Below are 13,780 nucleotides of genomic sequence, written 5' to 3'. Positions count from 1 at the left end.
TTGTACCTCTTCTACCAAGATATTCCTTTTCTAATTCTTCACTCCATAGTTTCCATATTTTTCCTCTAGCACTCTTTTTTCATTCATAAAAACATTATTAAGTTCCTTTTTTAGCTTTTGTTTCATCTCTTCTTAGGATTCTAGGTGAATTTGTGTCCAAGCTGTGTTTTTATCAAGGCTTTGTTTGTAGATGTTTCAGGGCCATTCTCTTCTTCTGGATTAATGTCTTGAATATCCTTGTTACTATAATAGGTTTTAGCAGTGTGTTCTTTTTGTTTGTTTTCTTATTCTTCTAGCCTATTTCGTGACTTCAGATTTAATATTAGGACCAGGTTCTTGACACATTTCTGGAGGGAAAGTCTGGACTGGTCTTGTTGCTGCTTTCTCCGGGCATTGGTTAAATTATTCCATAATCTTAGGAACAACTTAGGCTGGGGACCTACAAGTTTTCAGTGGTCTCAGAGTGGTCTGATCCTAGGGTAAATTCTAATCACTGCCCTTCTTGTCTGAGTTCTGTAAGTTCTTTCGCTGAATTTAGGTTTAGGCAACAGTAGAGCACTGGTAGACTCAGCCCTGCTATCAGCCAGCTGTATAGATTTGCTGGTCCACAGTGTCTGCCATGGTTATTCCTCTTTTAGGCTTCAAATTGGTCTAGAAGGTAGAGCTGAGATCCTACTCAGCTGTTGTTAGGGTCTGAGCAACATCAGAGTTACTTGCTTCTGAACTTGCTTAGAACAATAGGCTAAGGCCCAATATGGTTCCTCACCCCGGAATAACACCCCTGGGCACATGTCTCCGCTATTCTGACCTATATCTTTGATCTGGAACTAGGTCTTAGGCAGCAAAGCTGCTAGTTGGCACCTGTTCCTGGACCCTCTACCAGGTCTTCCCCAGTATTAGGTCTGGACGTCCTTTGGATACTGTCTCAGGGTACTGGCCTCTGTGTAATAGGTTCCTAGACAGATCCTGTTCCTAGTGTCTATAAACCTCACTGTCTATGCTGATCTTGACTGAAAATCAACATGGTATTTTTTTCTCAGTTTTCCTGATCTAGACTCAGTCTGGTACATTGTTTAAATGTCTGGAGAGGGACAGGGAACTCCCTGTACTTCTTCCTGCTGCTCCTCTATCTTAATTTCACCTCCAAAAAGGGAATTCTCTGTAAGTGGTTTCAGTTTTTTCATTGAAATATGAGACAAACCTTCCAGGACAAACTCAGGAACTATATGAGGACAATTAGAAAGTGCTTTTCACACAAATAAAGTCAGATCAAAATAATTGGAAAAACATCATTTGCTCAAGGGTAGGCCCAGCTAATATAATAAAAATAACAGTTCTACCTAAATTAATTTACTTATTCAGTGCCATACCAATCAAATTACCAAAAAATTATTTTATAAAGCTAGAAAAATATAATATCAAAATTCATCTGGAAGAACAAAAGTACAGAATATCAAGGAAATTAATTAAAAGAAATGCTAGGGAAGGTGGCATGGCTGTGCCAGATCTAAAAGTGTATTATAAAGCAGCAGTCATCCAAACTACTTAGTACTGTCTAAGAAACGGAATGATAGATCAGTGGAATAGGTTAGGTACACAAGACACAGTAGTAAAAGACTGTAGTAATCTACTGCTTGCTAAACTCAAAGACTCCAGCTTCTAGGATAAGAATTCATTATTATGATTTCACACCTTTTTTTTCCAGGACCAAATCCTGTGAATCCCTAAGTTTGTCAGCAATATGGTTAAATTAGAAAAGACAATGAATTTAGAGTTAGAGGACTTAGGTTTGAAGCTAGCTATTACTAGGTGGCATAGTGAATAGAGTGCTGGGCCTGAAGTGAGGAAGACTCATCTTCCTGAATTCAAATCTGGCCTCAGAAGTACAATAGCTATGTGACCGTGGGTAAGTCACTTAATGCTGTTTGCCTCAGTTGCTCATCTGTAAATGCACTGGAGAAGGAAATGGCAAACTACTGCAGCATCTTTGCCAAGAAAACCCCAAAAAGGGGTCACAAAGAGTTGAACATGACTGGAATGATTCAACAAGAATTACGAACTTCAGTTGCTGTCTGTGTGACCTTTGGCAAGTTTTTTTCCTCTGGGCATTAGTTTGCTCACCTATAAAATGAGTGTTTTGGACTAGATGATCACTCCTGTCCCTTCCCACTCTATACCTCTGACTTATTTATTCATCCAGATTATAACCACAACCTCAGCTTTCTCATATGTTCTGATTCTTGTCCAAATCTTCATAAAAATTCTCTTTGGAGAATCTGTATTAGGCTTCACAAAGATAGAAACTTGTTTAAACTTAAGTGAGTCATTTTAATAATTATACTACTTTACTGTAGAATGTGAAAATTAGTTGTTTAGAAATTCACATAATTAATGACATTAAAGAGGGTTTTTAGTATAAAAGTTTATATCCCAGCAACAACTTTTTGAAATGCAGAAGCTTCTACAGATGACCCAAACAAGACTAGTGACAACAAAAACTACATTAGGTCTTGTTTCATTTAACTTCATATAAAGGAAACTATTTAATTTCAGGGGAAAGAATGAATTGGGAGAGTTAGGAATGGAAGAAAGGAGCAAGGTGGTAGTAAATTCCATTCACCAGAGGGATAAGATACAACTAGGTTTCTAGAGGAAAAAAAAGATACATCAACAACTTAATTGTTGTTGTTGTTTGTCCTTTGTTCTTGAAGAGAACAATGACATAAGGAAGATGATACAATGACTTGCAAGTGAATTGGACTTAAGTGAGGGAAAGCTGTACAGAGTCACCAGATTCACTTTCTCCTAGGAGTCATCAGGGTTCAGTGGCCAGATATAAATATGTCAGACTCTGTCTACTCCTCATTTAGTCACTGCACAACGAGTTTAACCCATACAAACACCTCTGACTTGACCCATACCACAGGACAACTTCATAGTATGGTAAGAGAGCCCAGAGTTTTATTTATATAAAGCGGGTTTCCATCTGATTTAGATCCATCCAGTTCCTTTCTTACCACTGAAGTCACAGGTAAAGGAGCATCAGTTAGCAAGGGTGTTCATAGTTTCCAGTAAAGAAGACTGTATAAGGCATCAGAGCAGTTACCAGCCAAGACAAAGGGGGGCATTTGAGCAAATGCAGCCTGTCACAAGAAGGACTAATCCCTCCTCTTTCCAACCACCTACCCCCCATAAAAACTAGAGGCTTTTTGGCCTACCACCACTGAAGAGGATATGTTAAAAGTCTCTAAGATAATTGTTAAGTGTAGTTTGTGCTTAAAATCTTTCTGAAGCCATACTCCCATTGCTGCTTCCATTATTCTATGGAAACTACAACACTGTAATTTTTAAAGTTTCACTGTAGTTAGGGGTTCATATAAGGGTTGTACTGATGGCTTATTTTCATAGTGCAGTAACTATTGGCATCCATATTTGATGGTTAACTAACCCCTAAACTACTTCTATTAGCTAGTTTTCCATAGTGGGAAACTTAATTAAGACAGAATGCAGACTTTAGAAAGAATGTTTGTGAAAATGTATTTTAAATGTATATTGAAAGGGCTAGGGACCCTTTTTCATTTTAAATAAAAGGATGATAGTTCCACAGTTCTTTACCTAAAGCAGGTATAAGGGTTGAATACAATTTATGCAAATTGTTTAACAGGAGCCTCAGAAGTAATTCATTTCCAGAATACTTTAATCTCCTTCATAAAATGTGTCTACCATTATAGAAATCCCAAATATTAGCTAATGACTTCCTACATTTTCAGTTTTACAAAATAGTCTGTCTCCACCAACAAAGATAAATGTTTTATTAACTTTATTTTCATATCATATGTATTTCATGGTGTTTTTGTTAACTAGTATTTTAATACCCCTTATGTTTTGCATTAGAAATTAAAATATTGAAATATAGTTCATATACAACACTTTTATATTTCCAAAGAAATTCTATCACAGCACCTCCTAGAATGTTTTTATTTGATTAGACCTGTTGTTTCATTGCTATTGTTCATTTCAAAGCTCCCTTTGAAGAAACGTACTCTACCAATGCTTTCTTTGCAATTTATATTCTTAGAGAGTTGCCTGGGAAACTGAAAGGTTAAGTCACTTGCCCAGGTTCATATAATAGTATGTGGCAAATGTAGAACTTGAAACCAGGTAGGGGGTGGGGTGAAGATTCTCTTCCACAGATACTGCCCCTTATATACTGGGTGAGGGCAAGGAATAATGATAAATATCTGAGCCTGAGGAGGCAGCTTTTAGATTTCTGGATGACTGAGGCCACATCAACTACAGAGCAGTTACTATTATCCAGTCCAGTACAGGTCTATCCCTGCAGCAATACTCCAGTTTCACCAGCTACCATCTTATATTCCATAATGTGATACTACTTCTATGTAATGAATAGTGCCTTGGGTTTTATGAGTACTGTTTGAAAGAAAAGGAGGAGATCATTGCAAATCTTCACTGCATCTTGAGAGAGTATTAGTAAAATGAGAATCTTACTGCTAGGTCAAAATATACAAAGATAGTTTATGGTTATGTTGAGAATTATTCTTTCCAACTACATGTTAAGATATATTCTATTCAACAATGTGGTGATCAAATTAGATGATTTGTGTAAAATGCTTTGTAAATGTTAAAGTGCTATGTAAATATTAGATATTATTATTATTTCATACTTAAAATTATTTTTCATATGTTTCTTATAATCTTTGTAGAGAAAGTTTAATTAAATGGGGAAGGCATCCTGAAGTTCACAGGAGACAAAATCAAGAAAAGAGTCAGTAGTAAAAATTCATGTCTTCAAATATCAATGATATCAATGCCCCAAATTTAAGCAACAAATGAAAAATCAAATGGGTCCTAATAAGTATCACTCATAGGTATCACCAAGAATTGATGGAATGAAAGCTATGGTTATACCATGGCTCTAGATGATTATATCATATTCAAAAGTAACTGAATCAGCAAAAGCTGGGAAGAGTGGGGTGGTCTTACTGTTTTTCTTTTTCTCATGTTTATATTCTCAGGATTTAGCACAGTGCTGGATACTAAATGTTTATTTATTGATCGATGAGATATACAACAAAGAATATAATCCAAAATTATTATAAGTATAACATAAATCAGGCAAAGCTTTTACAGTTAGTCAGCATGGGGGAAAATTGTCTAAATTATGCTTACGTATATTTGTGATTGGGAAAAAAGAGAGTGAAGCAAATGTGTACCTCAGTTACATTCTATTTTTGATCATGTCCTTGATCTTGCCTTCACACACAAATGTCCTTTCCATGTTCATTGATTATTCTTTTTTTATCTGATCATAATCTTTTATTTTTCCATCTTCCCTTTTGCCTTAAAAACCTTAATTCCAGTTCCTTGTGTTCATCATAACTTTCAGTTCCTCATCCCCTCACTTCTTTTTTTTTGGGGGGGGGGAGTTTGATTGTATTTTTATTTAATTTTATCAAATGCTTTATAAACTTCTAGTTTACATCATTCATTTCTGTAAGATTAAGAGCTACAAATTTTCTCCCCATTTTTCCCCTACCCACAACCCCAAAATAGCAATCCCACTGGATATCCCCTCCTCCCATCTGCTCTCTCCCATACCCTCTCCAACTTTCCAGTAGGACACGGTGGATCTCTATGCCCTAGTGCCTGTATATCTTATTTCCCATTTACATGTAAAATAATATTGATAATAGTATATATGTATATATATATGTGTGTGTGTGTATGTATGTATTTTTTAAACATTTGATTTTAAAACTTTGAATTCCAGAAGCATTCCATTTTTCCCTTGTCACCTACCCTTACTGGGAAGATAAGCAATTCAATATAGGTTGTACATGTGTAGCTATGCAAAACATTTCCATAGTAGATATATTGTAAAAGACTTACTATATTTCCCTCCTTCTATCCCACCTCCCACTTGTTCTATTCTCTACTTTGATCCTGCCCTCCCTTCTATCATCCACGCTCTCATCCCCTTACCCCCTACTCTCCTGTAGGGTGAGATACTGTATTTAGTGTGTATGTAATTCCCTCCCTAAGCCAAATTCAATGAGAATAAGGTTGACCCATTTCCTTTTGACTTCCTGTTCTTCCCCTCCTTTGTAACCATTTTCCCTTACCTCTTCTATATGAGATAGTTTACCCCAATCTGTCTCTCCCTATCTCTTCTCATTATGTTCCTCTGTCACCTCTTAATTTCACCATTTAAGTATCATCTCTTCCCATTAAACTGGTCCTGTGCCCTCTCTCTATGCATACCTGTACACATATATACACATTCACATATGTATTCAAATACCCATATACCCTTGAGTATTTCTTGAAGGCTGATTTCTAAGTTCTTTTTTGATCATGACTTTCCGATAGTCCAATAATTTTTAAATTATCTTTCCTGGATCTATTTTCCAGGTTAGTGGTTTTCCCAATGAGATATTTCTCATTGCCTTCTATTTTTTCATTTGTTTGCATCTGTTTAATAGTAGCTTGATTTCTCATAAAGTCACTAGTTTCCATTTGCTGCAATCTAATTCTGAAGGAATGATTCTCTTCAGTGAGCTTTTTAGATTCTTTTTCCAGCTGGCAGATTCGGCTTTTTAAGGCATTCTTCTCCTCATTCGCTTTTTGAGCCTCTTTTGCCATTTGAGGTAGTCTATTTTTTAAGGTGTTATTTTATTCAGTCAGGTTGTTTACTCTCATTTCATAATTTTCTTGCATCATTCTCATTTCTCTTACCAATTATTCCTCCACCTCTTTTATTTGGTTTTCAAAATCCTTTTTAAGCTCCTCTATGGCCTGTAACCAGCTCATATTTTTCTTGGAAGCTTTTGGTACAGGAGTTCTGACTTCACTTTCTTCCTCCTGTTCCATGCTTTGATTCTTTTTATTCCCAAAAATAGGAGTCTAATGTTGGATTCCTGTTTGCTTTGCTTTCCTCGTTTACTCGTGTTGCCACTCAATTACTTGACTTTTGGGCTTTTTGCCACAGTAGGAGTCTGCTACCAGAGAGGGGAGCTATGTACCAAATGCTGGGTTTTTTCAGCTGCCGAAGGTATTAGTTGAGTGCCCTCTCTGAAGCCTCCACACCCTCTGGCAAGCTGGTCACACACCCCAGGATCTCCACCCTAGACCGCAACCCAGACCCAAGCAAGTTAAAGAAAGAGTGATTACCCCTCAAACTGGCTGCTTGGTCCCCTACAGTCTGCCGGCCAGGAGCTGAAGCTGCCACATGGGGGTAGCTGCCACCGCCACACCTTAGTGTCTTCTCCCTCTAGAGGATAAAGGCCAATGCACTCCCAAATTACCAGATCTCAAAGTCCACACTGCACTGACCTCTCACTTTGACCTTAGCATCTATGGGTTGATAATTCTGGAAACTGCCACAGCTGCTGGTGATCCGAAGTCCCTCTAGCCAGCTGGTCAGACCCACCCTGGGGCTAAAACCTCCAGCTCCAATGCAGCTTGGGTTGGCTCCCAGCTCCCTGCTGGCCTGTCCTCAGCAGGAGGTTAGCTTCTCTGTATCATTTTGTGGGTTCTGTAGCCCCAAAGTTTGTTCTGAATTACCTTTTACATGAATTGGAGGTGGTAGGAGCCAAAGCCCAGTGGAAGTCCTGTTTCTACCCTACCATCTTGACTCTGCCCCCTATCCCCTAACTTCTTTTGTAGGCCAGTACACCTGCACTAGATGTAGTTTTCCCTTCCTTATCCCAGTCCCTTTGCCAATTACTTAAACTCTCCACTGTTCCTTGCCCTTGTGTCCCTCACCGTCATGTCCTTTTGCTTATCACAACTTGAATGTCCTACCATCTATATGCTGCTGAATGAATCTAGAGAAAAAAAAAACGAATATGAGAACCACACTGAGTGGTCCACTATGAATTGATCTTACATAATCTCAACTTGGTCTCCACTATAGCAAGATTTTGCTCTGGTACCTCCCAAATCATTTCTCTAGCCTACTCATCCCAGTGTCCATTCCAGGGCTTTTCATACTTTCTCAAACCTTTCACTTCATCCCCATGTTCTCTCAGCTGAGGACCTTGTTTCAGATTTCACTAAAAAAATGATGCCGGTCATTGAAAGCTGCCTTTTCTTCATCCTTTCTCATTATATGTCACTGATACATCTTCCCCACTATCTCCTCCATCACTCCTGTCTCACACAAAAAGGCTCTTCTCCCTTGATCCTTTCCTTTCCCTTTTTCTTCTATAGATTGTCCCCTCTTACCAACCCACTGTCTCCTATCATTCTCAGCCTCTCCCTGTGCCTCAACCTCCTTCCCTTCTGCCTACAAATGTACTCATGTCTTCTTAGCCTCAAATTTAAAAAAAAACCAACTTCACTTAATCTGATCATCTTCACTAGCTGTTGTCCTTTATCTTTCCTCCTCTTCTTACCTATATGCTTTGAAAAGAACGTCTTTAATAAGTGCCTCCAGTTTTTTCTCTCCTCTCACTCAATTCTAAACTCTTTGTTATCTATTTTCTGACTTCATAATTCATCTGAAACTGTACTCTCCAAAATTGACATGGATCTCTAATGGTATTTTCTCCACCCTTATTCTTCTTGACCTATCTTCAAATTTGACTCTCTTTATCACTTTCTTTTTCTGGATTCTCTTGCCTTTCTAGGTTTACATGCAACTGCTGTCGCCTGGTTCTCATCTTCCTTGTCTAATGTCTTCTTCTCAGCTTATTTTGCTGAATGGATCTTTATCAATATCAGGCACATTAGCCATGGATATGCCTTAAGTCTTTGTCTTGGGCCCTTTTTTCTTTTCTCTCTGCATTGTCTGCCTTGGTGATCTAGGTGTAATTATCATGTCCATGCAGACGATTCCCAGATCTGTTTATCCAGACCTAATCTCTCTCCTGAGCACTAGTGTCACATCACCAGGTGTCTTTTGGCCATTGAAATTGCATGACCCATGGATGTCTTAAACTTATTATGTCCCCAAATAGAACTCATTGATGTTTTTGGCCTCTTCAAACCCTCTTCCTTTCCCAACTTTCTTATTATTTTCAAAGGTACCATCATCCTTTCGGGTAACTCCTGTCACATTGGTGTCCTTAGCTTCCATCTCTCATATTCCACCTTTTTCAAGTTTTGCCATTTCTGCCTGCATAATATCTCTTATAAACATTACCTTCTCTTTATTTACACACTTGCCACCCTTGTGTAGGCCCTTATCACCTCTTATCTGAGCTATTTCTGATTGGTTTCCCTGCCTTAGGGCTCTTCTCATCCCATTCAGTTCCATTATACTGCTAAAGGTCTTTGTCCTGAAGCACATGTCTCATTGTGTGGTACCACCATCACCATACTTATTAAACTACACATCTTCTACATTACATCCATCATGAAATATAAAATTTTCTGGTATTGGGAAAATAACTCTCTTACCACCCCCAGTCCCTCAGGATTAACCCTAAAACTCTGAAAAGAGATGTAGCTGCCTTAATTCCCATACTGCCACTAAGAGTGGGAGATTTGAGAAGTAGCACTAGAACTTACATGTGCTACATTTTTCAAAGCACTATGCTTTACATAGGCAGCTAAGAAATGTTTTATATGATGAAAAATTTCATGACAGTGGTATTAATTTGGGAATAATGTGGTGAAAGTTGTAGTACCATTTATGTGCTACCAAGGCAATATCACATGGAAAATTATGGTTTCCAAGTATGATAATATAGAAAAAAATTCATTCCAAGGCAAAATCTTAGTGAGAAATCATCATAAAATTTTTGAAACACCTAAACTGAAATTTTTGTTTTATTTCCATTTCTAAAAAACTTAAATATCCAGAAATCAAGTATGCAGTGACCAAAATAATCTGTGCATTCTAAGTATATTGAATAATACAATATGCTACCTGATATTAATATTTAAAAGACCTAAAATTTTGCCTATAAAGCAACTTACTCTACCCAAAACAAATTTCAGTCTGTCTATAACTCAATCTTATAGAGTTGATTGAGGCAGAAAGAGATTAAACATACATGGTCCTGGTCACACAGCTACTATAATAGATAAGAGTTCATTTACATCCCTTTTTCTCTATTCACACAGCCAACACTGGTACAAAATCTTATTACCTTTTTCTTTGACTGCTGTAGTAGATTTTAAATTGGTCTTTGTGCCTCAGCTATCTCTCCACTCCAATCCATCCTCCCTTCAGCGGCACAATATAAGTGTGAAAGGCAGGGGTTGAAATGGAAAGATCCCTGAACTTGGAATCAAGAGACCTCCAGACCAAGGAATGTTAGTTCAATTCAGTTCTGATAATGGCTGTTTAACCCTAAACATACAACTTTACCACCCCTGACCCTCTTGTACAGAAAGTGCTTTGGAAACTTTAAAAATATATAAATGAGAGCTGCTGTTATTTTAAGATCTTTTTTCTCATGCCAATCATAATCTAATATATAGTAACAGGCTTGAAAATAAACATAGAGGAGGCAGAGCCAAGATGGTGGAGTAAAAGCAGGGACCTCCTTGAGCTCTCCCCCAAACACTTCAAATTACCTATTAAAAAAAATTACTGTAAACAAATTCTAGAGCAGCAAGAAGCCACAAAATGACAAACTGAAACAAAATTCCAGCTCAAGACAATCTAGAAAGTCAACAGGAATAGTCTATCCATCTGGAACAGAGCCCAGACCATGCTGGGCTAGGCTACCATAGACAGGACTGAAGCAGGCCTCAGGGCATCAACACTGAAACCTGCATTGTTTTCCAGCCTTCTCAAGCCACAAATGCCAAAGACAGTTTCAGAGGTCAGTGGGAAAGCTCTCTCACCTGGATGAGAGAGGAGGGTGGTACAGCTCCAGCCCCAGGGCGACAGTAGTCACTGCCTTAGCATTGGTTGCTTCTGGAGCTCTAGGCCTACAGACAGTAAGAGAATTGAGCAGCTGATAAGAGGAGTATTACAGGGATCTTGTTGCTTTCTATGAGGTAAGATTCTCTTGCTTTTTCCCTGCTTGGTAGCAGTCCTGGGGCGAAGAAGAGCACTGGCATGGGGTGAAGAAGAGAGCTGTCATGGCAGAGCTTGTGGTGGCAGTGAAGAGGAATTCCTCCTCACTTCTCCAAAGCAGAAAAAAGAGTACTTGTGGTTGCTCACAGACCAGGAGAGGAGTAAACTACTCTCCTTTGATCATAACACCTTGGAAGAACTGAAAATTTGTAGATCCCTAGTATTATCTCTGAAAACAGCTGCAGAAAACCCCTGAAAATCAGGACAGTACACCCTCCACTTAACAAAGAGCTCAAAAGTCAAGTAATTGGCTGGCAAAACGAGCAAAAGAGAGGACAGGGGGATGAGATCGGACTATATAGAAGCTTACATTTTGGGTGAAAAGGTATTTTCTTTTGTCCTTGGTGACAAGGATGATCAAAATATACAACCAGAAGAAAAAAACAAAGTCAAAGCTCCTATATCCAAAGCCTCCAAGAAAAATATGAGTTGGTCACATGCCATGAAAGAACTCCAAAAGGATTTTGAAAACCAAGTAAGAGAAGTAGAGGAAAAATTGGGAAGAGAAATGAGGGTGGTACAAGAAAATCATGAAAAATGAGTCAACAGCTTGCTAAAGGAGACCCAGATAATGCTGAAGAAAATAACACCTTAAAAATAGACTAACCCAAATAGCAAAAGAGATCCAAAAAGCCAATGAGGAGAATAATGCCTTAAAAAGAAAAATTGGCCAAATGGAAAAGGAGGACCAAAACCTTACTGAAGAAAATAATTCCTTCAAAATTGGAATGGAGCAAATGGAAGCTAATGACTTCATGAGAAATCAAGAAATTATTAAACAAAACCAAAAGAATGAAAGAAATAGAAGACAGTGTGAAGTATCTTATTGGAAAAACAACTGACCTGGAAAATAGAACCAGGAGAGATAATTTAAGAATTATTGTACTACCTGAAAGCCATGGTCAAAAAAAAAGAGCCTAGACATCATCTTTCAAGAAATTATTAAAGAAAACTGCCCTGATATTCTAAAACCAGAGGGGAAAATAGAAATGGAAGAAATCCACTGATCACCTCCTGAAAAAGATCCCTAAAATAGAACTCCTAGGAATATTGTAGCAAAATTCCAGCATTTCCAAATCAGGGAGAAAATATTGCAAGCAATCAGAAAGAGATAATTTAAATAATGTGGAAATACAATCAGAATAACACAAGATTTATTAGCTGCTATGCTAAGGGATCAGAGGACTTGGAATACGATATTCTGGAGATTAAAAAGAGGTAGAATTAAAACCAAAAATCACCTCCGTAGCAAATTTGAGTATAATATTTTGGGGAGGGAGAGTATGGAATTTCAATGAAATAGGACTTCCAAGCATTCTTGTTGAAAAGACTAGAGCTGAATAGAAAATTTGATTTTCAAATATAACAATCAAAAGAAACATGAAAAGGTGAGCAGGAAAGGGAAAACATAAGTGACTTATTAAAGTTGAACTTTTTGCATTCTGACCTGAAAAGATGATATTTATAACTCAGTTATAAAGACCTTTCTCAGTATTAGGGTAGTTGGAGGGATTGTGTGTGTGTGTGTGTGTGTGTGTGTGTAGATGTAAGGCACAGGATGAATTGAATAGGAAGGGATGATATCTAAAAAATAAAATTAAGTGTTGAGAGGAATGTCTTGGGAGAAAGAAAAAGGGAGAGGTTGAATGTAGTAAATCATCTCACATAAAAGAGGCAAAAAAGAGCTTTTACACTGGAAGAGAAGAAGGGAGAAGTGAGGGGGAATGAGTGAGCCACACTGTCATCAGAGTTGGCTTAAGGAGGGAATGACATACACACTCAATTGGGTATGGAAATCTATCTTGCCCTACAGGAAAGCAAAGGGAAAGTGGATAAGAGGGTGGATAATAAGAGGTTCAGCAGATTGGGGGAAGGGGAAATCTGATGAGGGACAGGTCAAAGGAGAAAATAGAATAAATGGAGAGCCAGACAGGATGTAGGGAAATATAGTTAGTCTTTCACAACATGACTGTTATGGAAGTGTTTTGCATAACTTCACAGGTATTACCTATATCGAATTGCTTGCTCTCTCAATGAGGGTCAGTGGGGAGAGAGGAGGGGAGAGAATGTGGAACTTTTGGAGAGGAATGTTAAAAAATTGTTTTTTTCGTGCAGTTGGGAAATAAGATATACAGGCAAAGTGGGATAGAAATCTGTCTTGCCCCACAGGAAAATAGAAGGGAAAGGGATCAGAAAAGTGGGGTGGGGGTGGGGGTATGATAGAAGGGAGGGAGGAGTGGAGAAAGGGGTAATCAAAATGCATGCTGTCGTGGGGTGGGGGAATGTGAGAGATGGTGAGAAAATTTGGAATTCAAAAATCTTGTGGAAGTGAATGTTGAAAACTGAAAATAAATAAATTTAAATAAATAAAAACCATTTTAAAAAACAGAATTTAATCTTTGCAAAACTAATCAGTTTGTTAATTTATGCAATATATTTTTTTTATTTTGGGGATTCAATGTAAAAATCTTCATTTGAATTCAATTATATTACCCCCAAGATGTAAACCTGTCTTTTATTTATAATCATTATACATACTCTTGATATTAATAGTATCCCTTTGCTGAAATGATGCCCTAAGACTTTTGACTTAAATAACAATTCTAGACAGTTTAGATAGCCTTGGGAACTGAGAATTTGAAAGTAGACCTAAAATTAATAAATATGCAATATTGATCCACTTTTTCTTATATTTAAATATATTTGGTAGTACTTTTTAGATAC

At 37.7% G+C, this 13,780-nt stretch overlaps 1 protein-coding gene across 1 annotated transcript in view; it reads left to right on the top strand.

Annotated features, from left to right (window-relative positions):
- KHDRBS3 (KH RNA binding domain containing, signal transduction associated 3) overlaps positions 1-13,780 on the top strand; it is a 290,189-nt gene that overhangs the window by 235,370 nt on the left and 41,039 nt on the right. The gene's annotated exons all lie outside the window — the stretch shown is intronic.

This window comes from Petaurus breviceps, unplaced genomic scaffold (assembly GCF_028583685.1).
Source record: "Petaurus breviceps papuanus isolate PSGF00001 unplaced genomic scaffold, PetGlider_PUasm1.0 98, whole genome shotgun sequence".
NCBI lineage: Eukaryota > Metazoa > Chordata > Mammalia > Diprotodontia > Petauridae > Petaurus > Petaurus breviceps.
The sequence above is the reverse complement of the archived record's forward strand: the minus strand, read 5'-3'. Positions and strand labels throughout refer to the sequence as shown.